The 23803-nt window shown below is 42.6% G+C and overlaps 1 protein-coding gene across 1 annotated transcript in view; it reads right to left on the reverse strand.

Moving 5' to 3' along the window:
- Positions 1-382: 382 nt before the first annotated feature.
- LOC122809337 overlaps positions 383-23803 on the reverse strand; it is a 2116265-nt gene continuing 2092844 nt past the window's right edge. The window contains exon 20 of the mRNA XM_044080743.1: positions 383-718. The gene's annotated coding sequence lies outside the window, so the exon portion shown is untranslated. The remainder of the gene's footprint in view (positions 719-23803) is intronic.

Below are 23803 nucleotides of genomic sequence, written 5' to 3' on the forward strand. Positions count from 1 at the left end.
GTCTATATAGGTCAGACACTTGCTGTTTGTGTCTTTCGGCTTTTCCCGGTTAGGGGTCGCCACAGCGGAACTCTGGTCCGCTAATGATTGGTAGTTGATTTTTACGTGCAGAGTTACCAGCTCTGACGCACAACCTTCAACGAAGGTACGCCCATTCACGCATGTCTCCACAGAAGACGCTCTAGCTGAGAATCGAACCGGACAGCGTCTTACTGTGAGGCGACAACGCTACCGCAGCACCACCACCGCAGGATATAGGTCAGTCACTACAGTACAGAAATTAGTTCACCTCTCCAAATGAACACTAAAAACAATCCATGCTATTCAAGACGGTCTTCCCTGTCGGCAATCTAATCTGAAAGAAACAGGCAGTCACAACAACTCACTTATCAGTATACTTTAATACAACAAAGTTATTCACATTTCAAATAAAACATGAAAATATACAACAGTAAAATCATTCAACCAGTTTAGAGAGGTTTAAATGAAAACAAATGTTTAACTTTTTTTTTTTGCATAATAGAAGAAAATTCAAATCCTTTAATACATTAAATGCTGACAAAACACTACTAGCCAAGTAATCAGCTTGTGATATGGAAACTATGTGCTTCAATTGCTCTTGTCCCCTAGCAAAGCCTGTCAAGGGATCTGTGTAAAACCTTTTATTTTAAAAAGTATGGGATGTTTCCAAAAACAACTTCAACGAAAATCCGCAAGTCTGCAACAAAAACAGAAGCAAGGCTGTTAAAATGATGAGCAAAGGCATATATACATGCATACAATTTATAATCAAGACTAAATGTCATTACAAAGCAGTTGAAATGGCTATCAAAACAGAAGGGTTAAATCTAAGAATAATGCATTAAATGTGGACAATAAAAATTGTACACTATTAAACATGTAAATTCCCAGCTGTCATGTCCACAAGTAGGACCCACTAGAGGTTAGAAACTTCTGGTTGTATGAACATACAGAAATTGCAAATCTTTACCTGTCTACAAAAATGACACTACTACAATTTCAGTATGAATCTTGAGAGTATACCATGTCCTATTATAGGCATACACATTATCCAAACATCCTGAAGTAGTATTGAATGATCTTGAAGGATTCATTCAGATAAAACTGCAGGATTACTAATATTCACACTAAAAGATAAATTAGCACATCCATTACATCTTTTTCTTAGCAAGGGAACTAGACCTTAGGGAATGGAAAGAATCACTGGCTGCTCCCATACAAAGAGAGAGAGTATTTGTGTGTGCATGTCTGTGTGTAAATCAATCTTAGCCAGCTAGGAGGAGGAAGGTTAAAGCTCTGGAAGTTCAACTGGACAATGGGCCTTTTGTGACAAAAGTCCCAAGTGTCATCTTTACTGCAACAGTGAATATTAAGATGAACACCTACTGTTATGGCGAGTGTGCTCTTCATGGGAATTCTGGTCTCCAGATGGAGGCATGGGTTCAAATCCCACTTCTGATAGAAATATTTGCCAGCCTGGGAAGACATGGTTGACCGGCCATACTGCTTTTCCAGAGATGGTCTGCACCTGTCTCCTCTAGGCGTTCAGCTACTGGCAAAGGCATTATCCACCCCTACTATGCCTTTTTAGGCAGTGTCAAAATAACCAACTTCCCAACATAACGAAATCCTCTCTAGATAAATTCAAGGTACTGCTGCTTAAATTTACGAGTCTAAACAAGAAACTGCACTCCCTGGAAGTACTCTTCACTTTGGAAGATGCTGATGTCTGAGTAGTCACAGAGACGTGGCTCAAAGGTACAGAAAGCACCCTGGCCGTGCAAGGCTACAATGCCTTCCATACGTTCAGACCACAAACTGAGAATTAACGAACCAAAGGAGGAGATGGTATTCATCTTCATTAAGGATAAGTACACCTCGAGACTGGTCAAACAGTATGACTCTCGAGCTACTCCATGCCCAATTAACTATAGGCAAAGCCCCCCGCAACATCATAGCTAGCTGTAAGGCCCCCACCATGAAACAGGAAAAGCATTGTGCATACCTGGACTTACTGCAGTCACTTGCCATACAGCCCAACATCTTACTCATGGTTGATTTTAATTATCCTACCATCGACTGGGAAACGTACACAATCACAAATATGCTTGCTCAGAGGTTCTCGGACTTTGTCAGTGCAAATGCTCTGGAACATTTAGTCAGCACACCTAGAAGAGGCTTAAATGTCCTGGACACAGTACTCACTAACATCAGAGAGTATTGCACCCCCTGTGTGATTGTGATGTCCCACCCTGGTAAGATCAGATCATAAATCAGTCTAGTTCAATGTAATTATAAGACCAGATACCCCAACAATCTCATAAATGCTTAAGAATTTTTCTAAGACAAATTACCTCATATTAAGTGATGATATATAAGAAGTTTCAAAGCCCCCTTGAACACAGACAACATGGACTCACACCAATGCTCTGTATCACCATTTAAGCAGTTGTACAGAATTGCCTGTACCTGACCGAATTAAAACCAGATGTTGCTGAAAAAAACAAGCCACCCTGGTGGATCCCTAGTATAAACAGGCTATAAAACAAAAAAACTAATGTCCAAGAACAAATGGAACTGGCTCAGCAGACGAAGAAATCCCTTTCTAGCTTAAACAAATTAGAGATCTTGTCAAGCCCACCAAAGCTAATTAAGAAGCAAAAACAGCCTCCAAGGATAAACACAAGGCATTCTTTCTTTAACCATGTCCGAAATCTAAAAGGGAATACCCAGCTATGCACTGAACTGGTTGTGGCTGGCAACATCCATACTCAACCAGACGTAATAGCCAACCTCTTAGCTGACAGGTTAGGAGAAAACAATGCCCACCTGTCCACTCCAGTCATCCCTCATAGTATACACCTGCCACCATTCCTCAGCCTATTATCTCAAGAGAGCAGGTCATCTCAGCGCTCTCCAAGACCAAAAACATGGCATCAATTGGACCAAACAACATCCAGACTGCCTTTTAAACAATTTAAAACATGACCTAGCAGACCCACCTGGATACCTGTTTAATCACAACCTGAGAAAGTACAGTTGCGTACACTTAACATAAATGTAGATGTTCGAGTGTATTCACTATTGCAGTAATCGCACTTGGGTTATCTGCCTGCAGGTATCCCTCAGTTGGCCCAAACACCAGAGACTTAGTATTTCTGCGTCGGATGCTGTCGCTTCTTCCATGACGTCAGGCCATCAGGGGTATACAAACAGGCAGCCGATACCATTACATCAGTTTTTCGAGCCCCCAAATAGGGAGCAAGGATATGGTGGGGAAAACACCACCAGTAAAAAGTAAATACCAATACCAGTAGGAATAGTCATACAGAGGAGAGATTAAGAGAGAGAGAGAGAGAGAGAGAAACAGGGGGCAGGAGGGAGGGAAACCAGGACTGCAACAGTGAATACACTTGAACATCTACATTTATGGTAAGTGTACACAACTGTACTATGTTCTTCGTGTTTCACTGTTGCAGTCATCACACTTGGGTTGATTCCCAAAGCTGAGGTAGGGTGGATGCAGTCAAGGAGAGTTAGGGCTGGCTAGTAGGCCTTGCAAGACTGCTGTAGCAAATCCTGCCCTGGAATTGGAAAAGATAGGTAGGTGTTAATGTTTGGTGAAGGTGTGTACAGAACTCCAGGTAGCAGCTTCCAGTATGTCCCTGGTAGGGACTCCCATGCAAAATGCTGTAGAGGTAGATGTAGCCCTAGCGAAATGTGCCCTGACCTCCTGAGGGGTTGGTTTTCCATACTGCTTGTAGCAGAAATGGATGCAGTGTGCTATCCATTTGGAAATGGTTTGTTTTGAAATGGCCTTGCCCTCTGCCCCTGTTGCAAAGCTGACTAACAGAGGGTCACATTTTCTGAAAGGCTTAGTCCATTCCAGGTAGAACCTGAGCTGTTTATGCACGTCCAAAGAGTGCAGGATCCTTTCCCCTTTATTTTGAGGATTAGGAAAGAAGGTTGGCAAATGGATGGATTGGTTGAGAGCCACACTGGACACCACTTTAGGCATAAATGAAGGGTTAGTCCTGAGGGAAACCCTGTCAGCATGGAAAATAATGAAGGGTTCCACAGCCATCAGTGCTTGTAACTCAGACACTCTTCTAGCTGAAGTGATGGCTAGAAGCAAGGCTGTTTTCCAAGAAAGGAATTTTAACTCTGCTGAAGCAGCAGGTTCGAAAGGGGGAAGCGTGAGCTTTTGCAGTACAAAGTTAAGGTCCCAAGCAGGGGTGGGTGCTCTCCTTGGTGGCGTTAAGTTGTTTGCTCCTCTCAAGAACTGTTTGATGAGAGGGTGAGAGAATAGAGGTGGCTCAGTATTGTAATGGGCAGAGATGGCAGAGGCATGGATCTTAATGGAGGAGAATGATAGGCCTCTGTGGAGTAGTTCTGTTAGGTAATCCAGGATCAGAGGTAAGGAGGGCAGTGCTGTGTCCTTTCCTTTAGACTAAATCCAAGAACAATACCTTTTCCACTTTTCAGCATAGAATTTCCTAGTACTGGGCCTTCTGGCTTCAAAGATGACGTCCAGCATCTGCTTGCTTAGGGTTGCTGGTGGTGTATTTAAGGAATAAGCCAGGCTGCAAGATTTAGGGTTTGCAATTGTGGATGCAAAATCTGTCCCTCCTGCTGAGAAAGAAGGGTTGGGGTCTGGTGTAGGTGCCAGGGTGGCACTTTTATCAGGCTGCGCAGGAGTGGGTACCAGTGCTGGCGTGGCCAGTCCGGGGCAATCAGAATTGTCCTTGGCCTGTCTTGTTTTATCTTGAGTAATACTCTTGAAAGAAGGGGCAGAGGAGGAAAGGCATAGATTGAGAGGTTTTCCCATTGAAAGGATAGGGCATCCACATTCCAGGTCCTGCTGTGAGGGTTCCTGGTGCAGAATTTGCTTAACTGGTGGTGTTCGGAGGAGGTGGAGAGATCCACATCTGGGGTCCCCCATTTCTGGATCAGAAGGTTGAAGGTGCTGGGCACCAATTTCCACTCGTGTGGGTCTAGGAGATTTCTGCTTAAGTCGTCTGCCAGTGAGTTTTGTTTGTCTGGCAGGAATTGAACTTGTAGATGGACTTGGTTGTCCATGGCCATGTTCCACAGGGCCATGGCTAACTCGCAGTGTGGGTAAGAATGGGTTCTCCCCTGCTTGTTGATGTACCACATAGCTGTGGTGTTGTCTGTTTTTATCAGCAGTTGTCCTAGAAAGAGTAGGTATCTGAAAGCTATCAGGGCATTCTGTACAGCTAGCATCTCTTTTTAGCCGATGTGCAGGAGAATTTGATTTGGGCTTCAGTGGCCCTGAGCACATTTGTCAGCCATGTGATCTCCCATGCATAGTCTGATGCATCTGTGGTCAGGGTCTGGGTTGTGTGGGGTTGAGTAAAAGGCAGACACTTGTTGTGGTTGCATGCTTCTGCCCACCAAAGGAACTCTGTCCTTAGACAAGGTATGATAGGAATGACTGTTTCCAGGTCCTGAGAATGTTGGCAACAAAAACTTTTTAAGTACCATTGAAGTTTCCTCATATGCAGTCTTGCATATGGAATTAGCAGAATACATGAGGCCATGAACCCTAGGGCTTGCAGTATTTTTCTTGCAGGCAGCTGGGTTCTGGTGGCCATTTGTTTAAAGTAGTCTGTCAGACAGACCTGTTTTTCTGAAGTGAGGAATGCCATCTGGGAAGTTGTGTTCAAGCTTGCTCCCAGGAATACAATCTTTTGACTAGGTACCAGTTGTGATTTCTTTTCATTGATGGTGTACCCCAATGAAGTGAGAAGGCTTTTTACAAATGCCAGGTGCTGAAGCAGCAGTTCCTGACTATCCGCCTGAATCAGGCAGTCCAAGTAGGGGTAAATTTGGACATTTCTCTGCCTGCAGTATGCAATGGCTGGAGCCAGACATTTTGTGAATACCCTGGGCACAGTAGATAAGCCAAAGGGAAGTGCAGAGAACTGATAATGCAGAAGACCCTGCCGTGAAACGTACATACTTCCTGCATGACTCCCTTATAGGGATGTGCAGATAGGCTTCTTTTAAGTCTAGCATGACTTAAGTACAGTTGTGTACACTTACCATAAATGTAGATGTTCGACTGTATTCACTGTTGCAGTCATCACATTTGGGTTATATGCTTGCAGTAGCCCTCAGTCGGCCTGATTATCAAAGTCTTGGGTCTTGTGTCGGTTGCTGTCTCATCTTCCGTGATGTCAGGTAGTCAGGGTATAAAGCATGCAGCTGACGCCATTACATCAGTTGTTCTTGCCCCAGATGTCAGGTGCCCCCTAATGGGAAGCAATTTTATATATATATATATATATATATATATATATATATATATATATATATATATATATACACACACATATATATATATATATATATATATATACATATACATATACATATATATATATACATATACATATACATATATATATATACATATACATATATATATATACATACATATACATATATATATATATATATATATACATATACATATATATATATATATATATATATATACATACACACACACACACACACACACACACACACACACAAGGTTATACCCCCAACAAAAAAGCAAATGCACCAAAAAGCTTTAAAGCATAGTAAAGGAGAGTAGACGTATAGCCAAAAGATCACACCAAAAAATCTCGCAAGTAAACCAAAAACAAAGCACCAAGAAGAGGCAAAAAATAAACTTAGCGTACTGTAGTTTATTGTCCGCTTTCATCCGTAGACTTCGTCAGAATACAAAAAACAGTAAAATCACAAGCACATTTATAACAACCCTAATTAAACAATTAAGAATCAATTAAATCAATTTAACTTTTAAAGAAACAAATTCAAGTAAAAAAAGAATTAAAATCAATGGATTTGTTTATAGACAATTCCCTATATTTTAAAAAGCATTTGATATTGGTCATGTCATTAAGGCCAGGGTGAACATCAGAGTTAAGTCTGATCTGCCACAATGTTTCCCGCTGTTCTAAATAGTTCTTAAAATCTCCCCCTCTTAAATCAGGTTGAACAAGCTCCAGAACAGAAAACATGAACTTTTTAAATGAAGGACAAACAACCGAGTGTTTAAATAAAGCGTTGTTGTCATCTTTATGTTTAATAGCGTAAATGTGTTCCCTGATACGTATCTTTAAACTTCTACTGGTCATACCAACATAAAAACATGAACATCCAGAACAAATGCTAATATATGCGACACCTTTCGTGTTGCAATTCACGAAAGAAGGTACGCTAAAAGTTTTCCCAAAACTCTCAAGACAAATGTAAGGTCCTTCGAGAATATACCTGCACATGTTGCATTCATAACAGCAATGCATGCCTCTTCTATCGGAAATAACATTAGTGGTTTGCGGAATTACTAATTGTAAAGCCTTTTTGACATTAAAACCATTTTTAAAAACAAAAAATGGTTTATTTCCTAAAATCCGGAAAAGTTCAGAATGTCCCCTAATTACTCTCCAATTCTTTTTAATGATCTGTTGTATTTGTCTACTATCAACGGTCATATCAAGAGAGCAAACCAATCTATGTTCAATATTGATATTATTGGACAACCCTACGTAATGGTTGTTGTATTCACAATAATTTAACAATGCATTGTATTCTGTTGAACGTTTACTCATAATGTCATTACTGCTATTAATTAATTCACTTATGGGGTATCCCCTATTGATGAACAAATTAATGATGAAATCAAATTCTCTTTGTAAAAGACAATTTTTTGAAGTCAACCGACTAGCTCTAATAAACTGCCCTCGTGGTATGTTTTTAACAATGTGTCTGGGATGATTCTCTACTGAGAATTTGATTTGGGCTTCAGTGGCCCTGAGCACATTTGTCAGCCATGTGATCTCCCATGCATAGTCTGATGCATCTGTGGTCAGGGTCTGGGTTGTGTGGGGTTGAGTAAAAGGCAGTCTCTTGTTGTGGTTGCATGCTTCTGCCCACCAAAGGAACTCTGTCCATAGACAAGGTATGATAGGAATGACTGTTTCCAGGTCCTGAGAATGTTGGCAACAAAAACTTTTTAAGTACCATTGAAGTTTCCTCATATGCAGTCTTGCATATGGAATTAGCAGAATACATGAGGCCATGAACCCTAGGGCTTGCAGTATTTTTCTTGCAGGCAGCTGGGTTCTGGTGGCCATTTGTTTAAAGTAGTCTGTCAGACAGACCTGTTTTTCTGAAGTGAGGAATGCCATCTGGGAAGTTGTGTTCAAGCTTGCTCCCAGGAATACAATCTTTTGACTAGGTACCAGTTGTGATTTCTTTTCATTGATGGTGTACCCCAATGAAGTGAGAAGGCTTTTTACAAATGCCAGGTGCTGAAGCAGCAGTTCCTGACTATCCGCCTGAATCAGGCAGTCCAAGTAGGGGTAAATTTGGACATTTCTCTGCCTGCAGTATGCAATGGCTGGAGCCAGACATTTTGTGAATACCCTGGGCACAGTAGATAAGCCAAAGGGAAGTGCAGAGAACTGATAATGCAGAAGACCCTGCCGTGAAACGTACATACTTCCTGCATGACTCCCTTATAGGGATGTGCAGATAGGCTTCTTTTAAGTCTAGCATGACTTAAGTACAGTTGTGTACACTTACCATAAATGTAGATGTTCGACTGTATTCACTGTTGCAGTCATCACATTTGGGTTATATGCTTGCAGTAGCCCTCAGTCGGCCTGATTATCAAAGTCTTGGGTCTTGTGTCGGTTGCTGTCTCATCTTCCGTGATGTCAGGTAGTCAGGGGTATAAAGCATGCAGCTGACGCCATTACATCAGTTGTTCTTGCCCCAGATGTCAGGTGCCCCCTAATGGGAAGCAATTTTATATATATATATATATATATATATATATATATATATATATATATATATATATATATATATATACATACACACATATATATATATATATATATACATATACATATACATATATACATATACATATATATATATACATATACATATATATATATATATACATATACATATACATATATATACATATACATATACATATATATATATATATATATATATATATATATATACATACACACACACACACACACACAAGGTTATACCCCCAACAAAAAAGCAAATGCACCAAAAAGCTTTAAAGCATAGTAAAGGAGAGTAGACGTATAGCCAAAAGATCACACCAAAAAATCTCGCAAGTAAACCAAAAACAAAGCACCAAGAAGAGGCAAAAAATAAACTTAGCGTACTGTAGTTTATTGTCCGCTTTCATCCATGAGACGTCAGAATACAAAAAACAGTAAAATCACAAGCACATTTATAACAACCCTAATTAAACAATTAAGAATCAATTAAATCAATTTAACTTTTAAAGAAACAAATTCAAGTAAAAAAAGGATTAAAATCAGTGGATTTGTTTATAGACAATTCCCTATGTTTTAAAAAACATTTGATGTTGGTCATGTCATTAAGGCCAGGGTGAACATCAGAGTTAAGTCTGATCTGCCACAATGTTTCCCGCTGTTCTAAATAGTTCTTAAAATCTCCCCCTCTTAAATCAGGTTGAACAAGCTCCAGAACAGAAAACATAAACTTTTTAAATGAAGGACAAACAATCGAGTGTTTAAATAAAGCGTTGTTGTCATCTTTATGTTTAATAGCGTAAATGTGTTCCCTGATGCGTATCTTTAAACTTCTACTGGTCATACCAACATAAAAACATGAACATCCAGAACAAATGCTAATATATACAACACCTTTCGTGTTGCAATTCACGAAAGAAGGTACGCTAAAAGTTTTCCCAAAACTCTCAAGACAAATGTAAGGTCCTTCGAGAATATACCTGCACATGTTGCATTCATAACAGCAACGCATGCCTCTTCTATCGGAAATAACATTAGTGGTTTGCGGAATTACTAATTGTAAAGCCTTTTTGACATTAAAACCATTTTTAAAAACAAAAAATGGTTTATTTCCTAAAATCCGGAAAAGTTCAGAATGTCCCCTAATTACTCTCCAATTCTTTTTAATGATCTGTTGTATTTGTCCACTATCAACGGTCATATCAAGAGAGCAAACCAATCTATGTTCAATATTGGTATTATTGGACAACCCCACGTAATGGTTGTTGTATTCACAATAATTTAACAATGCATTGTATTCTGTTGAACGTTTACTCAATGTCATTGCTGCTATTAATTAATTCACTTATGGGATATCCCCTATTGATGAACAAATTAATGATGAAATCAAATTCTCTTTGTAAAAGACAATTTTTTGAAGTCAACCGACTAGCTCTAATAAACTGCCCTCGTGGTATGTTTTTAACAATGTGTCTGGGATGATTCTCTACTGAGAATTTGATTTGGGCTTCAGTGGCCCTGAGCACATTTGTCAGCCATGTGATCTCCCATGCATAGTCTGATGCATCTGTGGTCAGGGTCTGGGTTGTGTGGGGTTGAGTAAAAGGCAGTCTCTTGTTGTGGTTGCATGCTTCTGCCCACCAAAGGAACTCTGTCCATAGACAAGGTATGATAGGAATGACTGTTTCCAGGTCCTGAGAATGTTGGCACCAAAGACTTTTTAAGTACCATTGAAGTTTCCTCATATGCAGTCTTGCATATGGAATTAGCAGAATACATGAGGCCATGAACCCTAGGGCTTGCAGTATTTTTCTTGCAGGCAGCTGGGTTCTGGTGGCCATTTGTTTAAAGTAGTCTGTCAGACAGACCTGTTTTTCTGAAGTGAGGAATGCCATCTGGGAAGTTGTGTTCAAGCTTGCTCCCAGGAATACAATCTTTTGACTAGGTACCAGTTGTGATTTCTTTTCATTGATGGTGTACCCCAATGAAGTGAGAAGGCTTTTTACAAATGCCAGGTGCTGAAGCAGCAGTTCCTGACTATCCGCCTGAATCAGGCAGTCCAAGTAGGGGTAAATTTGGACATTTCTCTGCCTGCAGTATGCAATGGCTGGAGCCAGACATTTTGTGAATACCCTGGGCACAGTAGATAAGCCAAAGGGAAGTGCAGAGAACTGATAATGCAGAAGACCCTGCCGTGAAACGTACATACTTCCTGCATGACTCCCTTATAGGGATGTGCAGATAGGCTTCTTTTAAGTCTAGCATGACTTAAGTACAGTTGTGTACACTTACCATAAATGTAGATGTTCGACTGTATTCACTGTTGCAGTCATCACATTTGGGTTATCTGCTTGCAGTAGCCCTCAGTCGGCCTGATTATCAAAGTCTTGGGTCTTGTGTCGGTTGCTGTCCCATCTCCCGTGATGTCAGGTAGGCAGGGGTATAAAGCATGAAGCTGACGCCACTACAACAGTTGTTCTTGCGCCAGATGTCAGGTGCCCCCTAATGGGAAGCAATTTTATATATATATATATATATATATATATATATATATATATATATATATATATATATATATATATATATATATATATATACATATATATATATATACATATATATATATATATATGCATATATATATATACATATATACATATACATATACATATACATATACACACATATATATATATATATATATATATATATATATACACACACACACACAAGGTTATACCCCCAACAAAAAAGCAAATGCACCAAAAAGCTTTAAAGCATAGTAAAGGAGAGTAGACGTATAGCCAAAAGAAGTTAGGGGGCTGGAGGGAGGATAACCAGGACTGCAACAGTGAATACACTCGAACATCTACATTTATGGTAAGTGTACACAACTGTACTATGTTCTTCGTGTTTCACTGCTGCAGTCATCACATTTGGGTAGATTCCCAAAGTAAAGGATGGGAGGAGGAACTTAGATAGAATTAGGACCAGCTATAAGGCCCTGCAAGACTGCAGTGGCAAAGCCAGCTCTGGATTTAGAGAAAATTAGCAAATGGTAATGCTTGGTGAAAGTATGTACATGACTCCAGGTATCAGCTTCTAGGATGTCTCTGGTAGGGACACCTCTGAGAAAGGCTGTAGAGGTACATGCAGCCCTGGTTGAATGGGGTCTAATACCCTGTGGGATAGATTTTCCATGGTGCTTATAGCAGAAATGAATGCAATGATCTATCCATTTAAAAATGGTTTGCTTTGAAATAGCCTTCCCCTCTGCCCCTGCAGCAAATGCCAACAGCAGTTGTTCAGATTCCCTTTGAGGTTTAGTCCTGTCCAAGTAAAATTTAAGTTGTCTGTGCACATCTAAGGAATGCAGTACCCATTCCCGTTTGTTCTGTGGATTAGAAAAGAAGGTTGGCAAATGAAAGAATTGATTAAGAGCCACACTGGATAACACCTTGGGCATGAAAGAGGGATTGCCCCTGAGGGACATCCTGTCTGCATGCAAGATTAGGAAAGGCTCCACTGCCATAAGGGCCTGTAATTTAGATACCCTTCTTGCTGAAGTGATTGCTAAAAGGAAAGCTGTTTTCCAAGAAAGGAATTTTAACTCTGCACTTGCAGCTTGTGCAAAAGGAGGAAGAGTGAGCTTTTCCAATACAAAGTTAAGATCCCAGGCTGGAGTAGGGGCTCTCCTGGGTGGTCTTAAGTTTTTGGCCCCTCTGAGGAATTGCTTGAGCAGTGGGCGAAAAAAGAGGTGTGGTTCTGTGCTGTAATGAACTGAAATGGCTGAGGTGTGAATTTTGATGGAGGAAAAGGAAAGGCCCTTGGTGAAGCATCTCAGTTAAGTATTGAAGAATTTGAGGCAAATTGGGCGCTGCTGTGGCCATCCCTTGAGTTTGTTTCCAGGTACAGAATCTTTTCCATTTTTCAGCATAAGATCTTCTAGTACTAGGCCTCCTTGCCTCTAAAATGACATCCAACACTTGTTTACTGAGGGATGGTAACAGAGAGATTAGGTGATTAGCCAGGCTGCCAGGTTCAGAGCTTGAAGCTGGGGGTGCAGAATCTGGCTCCCCTGCTGTGACAGCAGGTAGGGGTCTGAGGCAGGTGCCATGCGGCTAGCAGTGACACACTGCGCAGGAGGGGGTACCAGTGTTGGTGTGGCCAGTCTGGTGCAATCAGTATCATCCTTGGTTTGTCCTGTTTGATCTTTAGTAGTACCTTGGAGAGGAGAGGCAGAGGAGGAAAGGCATAAACTGACAGATTTTTCCAGCTGAAGGACAGAGCATCCACTTTCCAAGCTTGTTTGTGGGGGAGTCCTCGTGCAGAATTTGTCCAACTGGTAGTTCTGGGGGGATGCAAGCAGGTCTATATCTGGGCTCCCCCATTTGTTTATCAACATGTTGAAAGTCTTTGGTTCCAGTTTCCACTCGTGTGGGTCCATGATATTTCTGCTTAGTTCGTCTGCCAGTGTATTTAATTTTGCTGGCAGGAATTGAGCCTATAGATGCACTTGGTAGCTCAAAGGCTGTGATCCACAGAGCCATGGCTAGTCTGCAGAGGGGGTAAGAATGGGTACACCCCTGCTTGTTTATGTACCACATAACAGTGGTGTTGTCCGTCTTTACCATTAATTGTCCTAGAAGAATGTGGTCCTTGAAGGCTGTCACAGCATTCTGTACAGCTAATATTTCTTTTTGATTGATATGCAGGTGCATTTGACTTGGGTTGCATTTGCCCTGAATGCACTTCCCCGCCAGGTGAGCCCCCCCATGCATAGTCTGATGCGTCTTTTGTTAGGGTTAGGGCGGCAAGGGGTAGAGTGAATGGTAGTCCCTTGTTCTGGTGGCAAGCCTCTGCCCACCAAAGGAACTCTAGGAGTAGACAAGGTATGATAGGAATCATTGCTTCTAGATCCTGAGAATTTTGACACCATAGGCTTTTTAGATACCATTGTAGTTTCCTCATATGCAGTCTTGCATATGGAATTAGTAGAATGCACAAGTCCATGAACCCCAAGGCTTGCAGTATTTGCCTTGCAGACAGCAGGGTTTTTGTGGCCACTAGTTTGAAGTAAGTTGTCAAATTAATTTGTTTCTCTGGCATGAGGAAAGTCATCTGGGAAGTTGTGTTCACGCTTGCTCCCAGGAATATAATTGGTTGACAGGGTACCAGATGTGATTTCTTTTCGTTTATGGTGTACCCCAGACAAGTTAGCACCTTTTGTACACGTCACATGATTCAGAAGTATGTCCTGGCTTTCAGCCTGAATTAAATAATCGTCCAGGTATGGGTATATTTGAATATTTCTTTGCCTGCAAAATGCAATGACTGGAGCTAGGCACTTTGTGAATACCCTGGGCGGAATAGATAAGCCAAAGTGCAGTGCAGAGAACTGATGGTGCATGTAGCCTGCTTTGAAGCGTAGGTATCTTCTGCAAGATTTCCTGACTGGGATGTGCAGGTAGGCTTCTTTAAAATCCTTTGATGCCAACCAGGCATCTTTGCCTAGCATAGGAAACAACTGGTGAAGAGTTAGCATCTTGAATTATGGAATCACCAAAAAGGTGTTTAAGATACAAAGGTCCAGGATAGGACGCCATGAGTTGTCTTTTCTGGGTACCAGGAAAAGCCGTGAGTAAAAACCTTGTCCCTTTTCCTCTTCTGTTACAGTTTGAATAGCCTTTATTCTTAAGAGAGAGAGTACTTGCTTTTGAGCCTCTGTCCACTGATTTCGGGGTAGATCTGGCTAACTGTTTGGGGTTGGTAACGTGCAGAAGTGAAATCTGTATCCTTGGGAAACTATATTTAAAACCCATTTGTCCTGGGTAATGAGTTCCCAGTTTTTTGCTTGCAGAGCAATCTTTCCCCTTAAAGGAGCAGTCAGTTGAGAAGTGCTTGGAAGTTTTAAAGTTAAGTCATTGAGACAGTTTACCATAGGAGGGGGGGGGGGTCTCTTACTACTCCCTGATTTGGAAGTGGGAACCCCACACTGCTTAGTCCTGTGCGTAACCTGGGAATGAAGCCTGGGTGTTCTGCTGGTTCTTGGTTTGGACTGAGAAGGGCTGGAAGAGGCAGAAAAGGACCAATTCTTAGAGAGCCAATGTCTACTAAATCTTGGAGGCCGTACGTGTAGGAAATCTTTAACAGTTTGCATAGATTTAGCTTTTTCCTCCATCTTTTTTAAGAACTACTTCTGCTTTGTTGCCAAACAGGCGGTCCTGATTTAAGGGAACATCCAGCAATTTAGCTTTAACATGACTTGGCAAGGATTGCTCCTTAAGCCAAGCATGCCTTCTACGTACAGACCCAGTGACAGCAGCCCTGCAAGATGCCTCTAGTGAATCAAAACCACATTGCAAAGTATCTTTTCCAACCTGCTCAGCAGAATACATTAAATCCTGTAAATGCTTATTTTCAGCACAGTCAGGAATCAACATAATTTTATGTTTAAGCAATCCAATAATATGCTGCTGATACTTTAACATATGAAACTGGCAATTTAAGGCCCTAATGGCCAAGGTTGCAGAAGTGTATACCCTCTTACCCCATCTATCCAGGGCCCTGGAGTCTCTATCAGAGGGGGCAGGATTTTTGGCAGTAGTAGCCTTAATGCCCTTGGGTCCATGTGAAATGGTCTCAGGATCCGCAGTAGGATTTTTAAAAAGGAACTTGAGAGTCAGGAACCCTATAATATCTATCAGGTTTTCTGGGAGCAGGTGGTAAAGAGTCAGGGGCCAAGCTACATTCCGAAAAGGCATCATTAACAATATCTAGTACAGGAGAGATAGCTAAAGGCCTGTGCTGGGGCAGGAGTAAGAAATCCCTAAGCCTCTTTTTAGAATCAGAGTAATCCTGGGTTTCCCAACGAAAATGCTCCCTAAGAGTATGCAAGGTTTCACCAAAAGAGAAATTATCTGGGGGGAAGCAGAGGGAATAGAGTCCTCTGCATCAGAATTCTCATAGGTAGATAAGGGTAAATCCTGGTCATCAGAGGAAAAGTACAGCTGTGTACCTACCATAAATGTAGATGTTCGAGTGTATTCACTGTTGCAGTCATTACACTTGGGTTATCCTGCTGGCAGGCTACCTGCAGTCGGCCTGAATTCCAAAGTCCTGGTCCGGCATCCGTTGCTGTCGCCTCTTCCCCAACGTCAGTGCGCCAGGGGTATAAAAGATACAGCCGACGCCATTTTCTTCAGTTTTTCTTGCCCCAGATGTCAGGTGCCCCCAAATGTATAGGCTAAAAATCTGCTTATAAAAAAGCATGCACTAACATAAACATTACCTTCATCTACAAGCAAATACACCACATAGGTTGTATAGAATAGAGAAGTACAGATAAGTCCCAGCAATGAAAGGGGGATGGAGGAAGGGTAACCTGGACTGCAACAGTGAATACACTCGAACATCTACATTTATGGTAGGTACACAACTGTACTATGTTCATCGTGTTTCACTGTTGCAGTCATTACACTTGGGTTGAATCCCAAAGCTGAGGTTGGGTGGCTGGGCCTAAATAGAATTAGGAGTGGCTATGAGGCCCTGCAGAACTGCAGTGGCAAAGCCTGCTCTGGATTTAGAGTAAAGAGGTAAGTGGTAGTGGTTTGTAAAAGGGTGCACTGAAGTCCAAGTTGCAGCCTCCAAAATATCCTTGGTTGGTACTCCTCTCAGGAAGGCTTCTGAAGTGGCTGCTGCTCTGGTTGATTGTGGCCTAATGCCCTTAGGCACTGATTTGCCATGTTGTGAATAGCAGAAACGAATGCAGTGGCCTATACATTTTGAAATAGTCTGCTTTAAAATAGCTTTTCCTTGCGATCCTGCAGCATATGCAACTAAGAGCTGCTCAGTCTTTCTGAAAGCTTTAGTTTTGTCCAAGTAGAAGCGTAGCCGTCTGTGTATGTCCAAAGAATGCAGAAGTCTCTCCCCTTTATTCTGTGGGTTTGGATAAAAGGTAGGCAAATGACTGGTTTGGTTTAGAACCACACTGGACACTACCTTAGGCATAAATGTTGGGTTTGTCCTTAGAGAAACCCTGTCCGGATGGAATATAATAAAAGGTTCCACAGCCATTAATGCCTGTAACTCTGAGACTCTTCTTGCTGAAGTTATTGCTAGGAGCAGAGCCGTTTTCCATGATAAGAATTTTATCTCAGCTGTATTTGCTGGATCAAAAGGAGGCAGTGTGAGTTTTTCCAATACAAAATTGAGGTCCCATGCAGGTATTGGTGCTCTCTTTGGAGGTCTTATGTTTTTGGCCTCTCTGAGGTACTGCCTTAGCAGTGGATGCGAAAAAATAGGTGGATCCATATTGTAATGAGCTGAAATGGCAGAGGCATAGATCTTAATTGATGAGAAGGATAGGCCTTTGCCCAGCATCTCAGTTAGGTATTGTAAAATCTGAGGAATATTTGGCACAAGTGTGTCAATTCCTTTTGTCTGATTCCAAGCACAGAATCTCTTCCATTTTTCTGCATCAGATTTTCTGGTGCTGGGTCTCCTGGCCTCCAGAATAACATCCATAACTGCTTTAGAGAGAAATGTGTTCTGAGTGGTTACATTATCCGCCAAGCAGCCAGATTTAAGGTTCTGAGTTGGCTGTGCAGGATCTGATTGTTTTGCTGGGTCAGTAAATGAGGAATTAGAGGCAACGTCCAGGCTGGGCCTTGAGACAAGCGTTTTAGGATTGGATACCAGTGCTGGCGTGGCCAGTCTGGGGCAATCAGTATCTTTTTTGGCTTCTCATGTCTGACCTTTAGGAGTACCTTGGGGAGAAGAGGCAGTGGAGAAAAGGCATATACTGTAAGAGCTTTCCAGCTGAATGACAGAGCATCCACTTTCCATGCTTGTTTGTGCTAAGTCCTTGTGCAGAATCTCTGTAGTTGGCAGTTGTGAGGGCAGGCAAATAGATCTATGTCTGGGCATCCCCATTTCCTTGTTATCATGCTGAAGATTTGTGGATCTAGTTTCCACACGTGAGGGTCCATGAGGTTTCTGCTTAGTTCGTCTGCCAGAGTATTTGTCTTTCCTGGCAGGAATTGTGCTTGCAGGTGTACTTGATAAGTCAATGCTGTGTTCCACAAAGTCTTGGCTTGTCTGCAGAGGGGGCAGGAATGTGTGCCTCCTTGCTTGTTTATGTACCACATGACTGTAGTATTGTCCGTCTTTATCAGCAGTTGTCCTGGATTAAGTAGATCCTTGAAGGCTGTCAGGACATTCTGTACAGCTAGCATCTCTTTTTGATTGATATGAAGATGCATTTGGCTTGCGGGCCATGTGCCCTGAATACATTTTCCTGCCATGTGTGCTCCCCAGGCATAATCTGATGCATCTGTTGTTAGTGTCTGCCTGGCTGTGGGTAAAGTGAATGGCTGTCCCTTGTGGTGACAGGCCTGTGCCCACCATCGAAACTCCTGTTGCAGGCAGGGAATTAGGGTAATTAATGCTTCCAGGCTGTGGCAATGTTGAGTCCAAACACTTTTTAGATACCATTGTAGCTTCCTCATATGCAGTCTTGCATATGGTATTAGCAGAATGCAGGATGCCATGAAGCCCAAAGTCTGCAGAATTTTTCTTGCAGATAACTGGGTCTTTGTTGCCATCTTTTTGAAGTAAGAAGTCAGTTGCCTTTGTCTGGCATGAGATAAGCCATCTGGGCAGTTGTATTTAAGCTTGCACCCAGGAATATTATCTCGAGAGGGTACCAGTTTTGATTTCTTTTCATTTACTGTGTACCCTAAGCAAATTAGTAATCTTTTTACAAATGCCAGATGCTCCAGTAGAATGTCCTTGTTCTCTGCTTGAATAAGGCAGTCATCCAAGTAAGGATATATTTGGATTCCTCTGTCTGCAAAATGCGATTACTGGTGCCAGGCATTTTGTGAAGTCCCTGGGCGCAGTAGATAAGCCAAAGGGCAGTGCAGAGAATTGGTAGTGCATTGAACCAGCTATGAATCTGAGGTATCTTCTGCAAGATTGTCTGATTGGGACATGCAGGTATGCCTCTTTGAGGTCCAAAGTTACAAGCCAAGCCCTCTTGTCCAGCATGGGCAGAAGCTGCTGCACAGTCAACATCTTGAATTTTGGAACGTCCAGAAAAGTGTTTAAAATAGACAGGTTTAGTATTGGTCTCCAGGCTTTGTCCTTTCTGGGTACCAAGAAAAGTCTTGAGTAAAATCCTTGTCCCTGCTCTTGCTGTGGTACTCGTTGAATAGCCCTCATGTCCATGAGAGATGAAACTTGCTTTTGTGCCTCTGCCCATTGATTGTGTGGCAGGTCTGGCATACCTTTTGTCTTTGGAAGGGTGTGAAAGTGGAACCTGTAGCTCTGAGACACTATTCAAGACCCATTTGTCCTGGGTGATCATGTGCCAATTTTGTGGAAAAAGTGCTAGTTTTTCCCCTAAGGGTGCTGCCAAAAGATAAGTGCTTGGTATTGGCAGAGGAAAGTCATTGGGACTGTTTCCTATATGGCTGTGATTTGTCTTCTCTGCTTTTGGAGGTAGAAGCACCCCATTGTTTAGGCCTGTATGAGCTTTGGGGCTGGGATCTGCCTCTAGGACGTCTGTATCTGCCTCTTTGTGGCCTGTCTGACACTGGAAAGGATCAATTCTTAGTAGGCCAGTTCCTGCTAAATCTGGGTGGCTGTACCTGTAAGAAATCCTTCACTGTCTGCATAGATTTTGCTTTATCCTCCAGTTTCTTCAATACCTCTTTTGCCTTAACACCAAACAAAGTATCATGCTGTAATGGAGCATCCAATAATTTTGCTTTAACATGATCAGGCAGATTCTGTTCCTTTAACCAAGCATGCCTTCTAATGACAGAACCTGTAACAGTGGCCCTGCAAGAAGCCTCCAGTGAATCAAAACCACACTGCAACGTATGCTTTCCCACTTGTTCAGCTGCATGCAATAAATCCTGCATTTCCTTGTTTTCTGTACCTTCGGAATTTGTCAACATTTTCTGTTTAAGCAGTGACATTAAGTATTGCTGATACTTAAGTATATGACACTGACAATTTAAAGCCCTTACAGCCAAGGTAGTAAACTTTTTTCCCCCATCTGTCCAGTGCCCTAGAATCCCTATCAGAGGGGGCAGGGTTTTTTGCAGTGGAAGCCTTGACCCCTTTGGGACCTTGAGAGATAGTTTCTGGGTCAGCAGCAGGGTTTTTATAAAGACATTTATGGGAATCTGGAACCCTGCAGTATCTGTCTGGCTTAACAGGTGCAGGTGGTAAAGAGTCAGGAGACAGGCCAGACTCTGAAAATACATCATCTACAATGTCTAGAACAGGTGGAATAGCAAGAGGCCTGTGCTGAGGTAGTAAAAGAAAGTCTCTGAGCCTTTTCTTAGATTCTCCCAGTGAAAATGCTCCCTCATGGTATACAGGGTTTTCCCAAAAGAATAATCCTCAGGAGGAGAGGCTGAAGGAATAGATTCTTCAGCATCAGAATCCTCATAGGGAGGAAGAGAGTATCCCTGTTCTGAACAGGAGTCAGAGGAAATGGAAACCTGACCAGAAGAATCATATTCTGTGTCCCTACCCTAGGCCTCATCAGGAGGGGGATGGGAACACCCGATCAATGTTATTAGGTCTTCACCATTTTAAGCATGTTTCTTAGGCATGGAAGTCTGTCCAGGAGAATGCTGTACTTGTTTCTTTGTCTTTAAAGCTGCTTTAGTCTTTGCCTTGGAAGTTGAGGTTGGCTTGACATATAACTGTGTAGGTCTGAAAACACCCTCAGAAGCCGATGCCTGCTCAGCGGCTCCGGACCCATCTGAGGGAATAGATTCCGAGGGTCCAATACCTTGAGTATCCAGAGGCCTAGTTGTCTCCACGTGGGAGTCTGAAGCGGCCTGTGGCTCTGAGGTAGCAGGCGTCAGGGGCTGCGAAAGCGCCTCACTGAGAACCGGCGACTGGCTTAACGGAGGCCTCGTCGTCAGTTTTGGACCTCGGATGCCTGTCCTTTTCTTGCGCTTTTTATATACTCCGGTCATCGGCTGTTCCGACGGCATTATATAATTAAATCTTCGGCCAAAGTAATGATAGGCAAAACCGTACCGACGCTTAATAGTGCGGTGGTTAAATCTAGCACAAAACCGACAGCTAGCAACGTCGTGATCAGGGCCTAGGCAAGGAATACAGTAAGAATGAAAATCCTTATGGGGTATTTGCTTTCCACAAGAAATACAATTGTTAACTTTTTCTGACATCGGTCTGGAGCAAGAAAAAAGTTTCCCCAATGGGGTACTTAGCTTTAATGAAGACTTTGGATCTGAAATTCGATTTAGAAAATCTCAGGAGTCGGCCGATCGGCACTTGCAAACTGCTTTTGCTTCGGGCACCGCGTGGCAAGAAAGACTGAAGAAAATGGCGTCGGCTGCATCTTTTATACCCCTGGCGCACTGATGTCAGGGAAGAGGTGACAGCAACCGATGCCGGACCAGGACTTTGGAATTCAGGCCGACTGCGGGTAGCCTGCCAGCAGGATAACCCAAGTGTAATGAGTGCAACAGTGAAACACTATGAACATCAGAAATTTCTGAATCCTGGTCAGAAGTATCATAAGCAAATTCAGTCCTATGTCTCTTAGAGGGGGAAAGTTTGGCTTCCCCTGATTAAAGTAATAAGGTCTTCAGCCATTCTTATTTGTTTTTTAGGCATAGAGGCCTGAACATGCGGTCTGGGTGTCTGTTTTCCAGGCATGGTTCGAGATTTAGGCCTTGAAGAAGAAGATGGCATTGGTTTAATATGCAAGTCAGTAGGCCTGAATACACGCTCAGAAGCCGGTGCCTGCACAGTGGCTCCGGACCCATGCAAGGTTGAGACATCCAGAGGTTCCATAGTTTAAGCATCTCGCGGCATACCGGACTCCAAATGGGTCTCAGTAGAGGCCTGCGAATCTGAAGTAGCAGGTATCAGGGGCTGCACTTCACGGAGTACCGGCGAACTGGCAACTGGCTTAGGGGAAGCGTTGTTGGCAGCTTTGGACCTAGGTGGCCTGCCTCTGTCTTTATCTTTGCGTCTTTTCAGAATGCCGGTAGTCAGATGGCTAACCGCAGACATATCTGAATAATTGAACCCAATACCAAAATATTTAGAAGCGTAAATATACAGACGACGAATAGTTCGTTGCTTAAATAAGGCTCAAAACTGACAACGAGGTACATCGTGGCTATGGCCTAGGCAAGGAATACGGTACAAATGAAAATCTTTATGAGGTATTTGCTTTCCACAATAAATACAATTACTGACTTTTACTGACATCGGTTTAGAGCAAGAAAAAGTTTCCCCAATGGGGTACTTAGCTTTAGTTGAAGACTTCGGTTCTGAAACTCGAAAATGAAAATTTCAGGAGTCGGCTGACCGGCACTTACAAACTGCTTCTGCTTGGGGCACCGCACGGCCAGAAAGGCTGATGTAATGGTGTCTGCTGCATGCTTTATACCCCTGCCTACCTGACGTCACGGAAGATGAGACAGCAACCGACGCAGGATCCAAGACTTTGATAATCAGGCCGACTGAGGGCTACTGCAAGAGAGAACCTAAATGTGATGACTGCAACAGTGAAACATGAAGAACATCCAGGCATCCTTGGCTAAGATAGGGAGAAGCTGTTGCAGGGTAAGCATCTTGAATTTTGGTACCACCAGGAAGGTGTTGAGAATTAAAAGATCCAGGATTGGGTGCCAAGAGCTCTTTTTTCTGGGTACCAGGAAAAGTCTGGAGTAGAATCCTTGACCCCTCTGTTCTACTGGAACAGGCTGAATAGCTCTGATATTGAGCAGGGAAAGTATTTTGTTTTGAGCCTCTGCCAACTGGTTTGGAGGAAGGTCTGGAAACCCACTTGGGGTTGGCAGTGAATGGAAATAAAATCTTTACCCGTAGGATACAATGTTGAGGACCCATCGGTCCTGAGTGATGGACATCCATTTTTTTGCATGACGGGCACGTTTTCCTCCTAGGGGCACAAGCAATTGGGCAGGGCTGGGAAGCAGAGTTGAGAAGTCACTGTGAGCTTTTTGTTCAAGGAGGCGGCTTACCACTCCCTGCTTTAGGGGTGGGGGCACTCCATTGCTTAGATCTCTGCATACCCTGAGACTGTAGTCTGGGTGGTCTGTTTCCCCTGGGTCTTGGTTGGGATGGCCTGGAGGGTGCTGGAAAGGACCAATGTTTTGAAGGGCAATGCCTACTGAATCTAGGCGGCTGCACTTGTACGAAGTTTGCATAGATTTAGCCTTTTCTTCCATCTTTTTAAGAATTTTGGTGCCAAACAGTCCTTATTCAAAGGAGCTTCTAGTAATTTAGATTTGACATGGTCTGGCAAGGTCTGCTCCTTCATCCAACCATGTCTTCTCAGTATAGAGCCAGTGACTGCTGCCCTGCAAGATGCTTCTTGGGCATCAAAGCCACACTGCAAAATATGCTTACTAACTTGGTTTGCAGAGTGCATAAGCTCCTGCAATTCTTTATTTTCTGCACAATCTGGAAAAGTTACCACTTTTTGTTTAATAAGTTCCCTAATATGTTGCTGGTATTTCAGCATGTGAAAATAGCAATTCAATGGCCCTGATAGCAAGAGTTGCAGAGGTATATACCTTCTTACCCAATCTGTCTACAACTCTGGAATCCCTGTCCGAAGGGGTAGGATTTTTGGCTGTAGTAGCCTTAATACCTTTAGGTCCCTGGGAAATGATTTATGGGTCAGCAGTAGGATTCTTGAAAAGAAACTTGTGAGAATCATGTACTCTGTAGTATCTGTCTGGTTTTCTAGGGGCCGGAGGTAAAGTGTCTGGAGTAAGACTGGATTCCATGAAAACATCCAGGGCAGGGGGTATAGCTAAATGCTGTGCTGAGGCAACTCAAAATTCTCTGAGTCTCTTTTTGGACTGAGGATAGTCTTGGCATTC

Source organism: Protopterus annectens, chromosome 8.part0 (assembly GCF_019279795.1).
Source record: "Protopterus annectens isolate FY-2018-M chromosome 8.part0, PAN1.0, whole genome shotgun sequence".
NCBI lineage: Eukaryota > Metazoa > Chordata > Ceratodontiformes > Protopteridae > Protopterus > Protopterus annectens.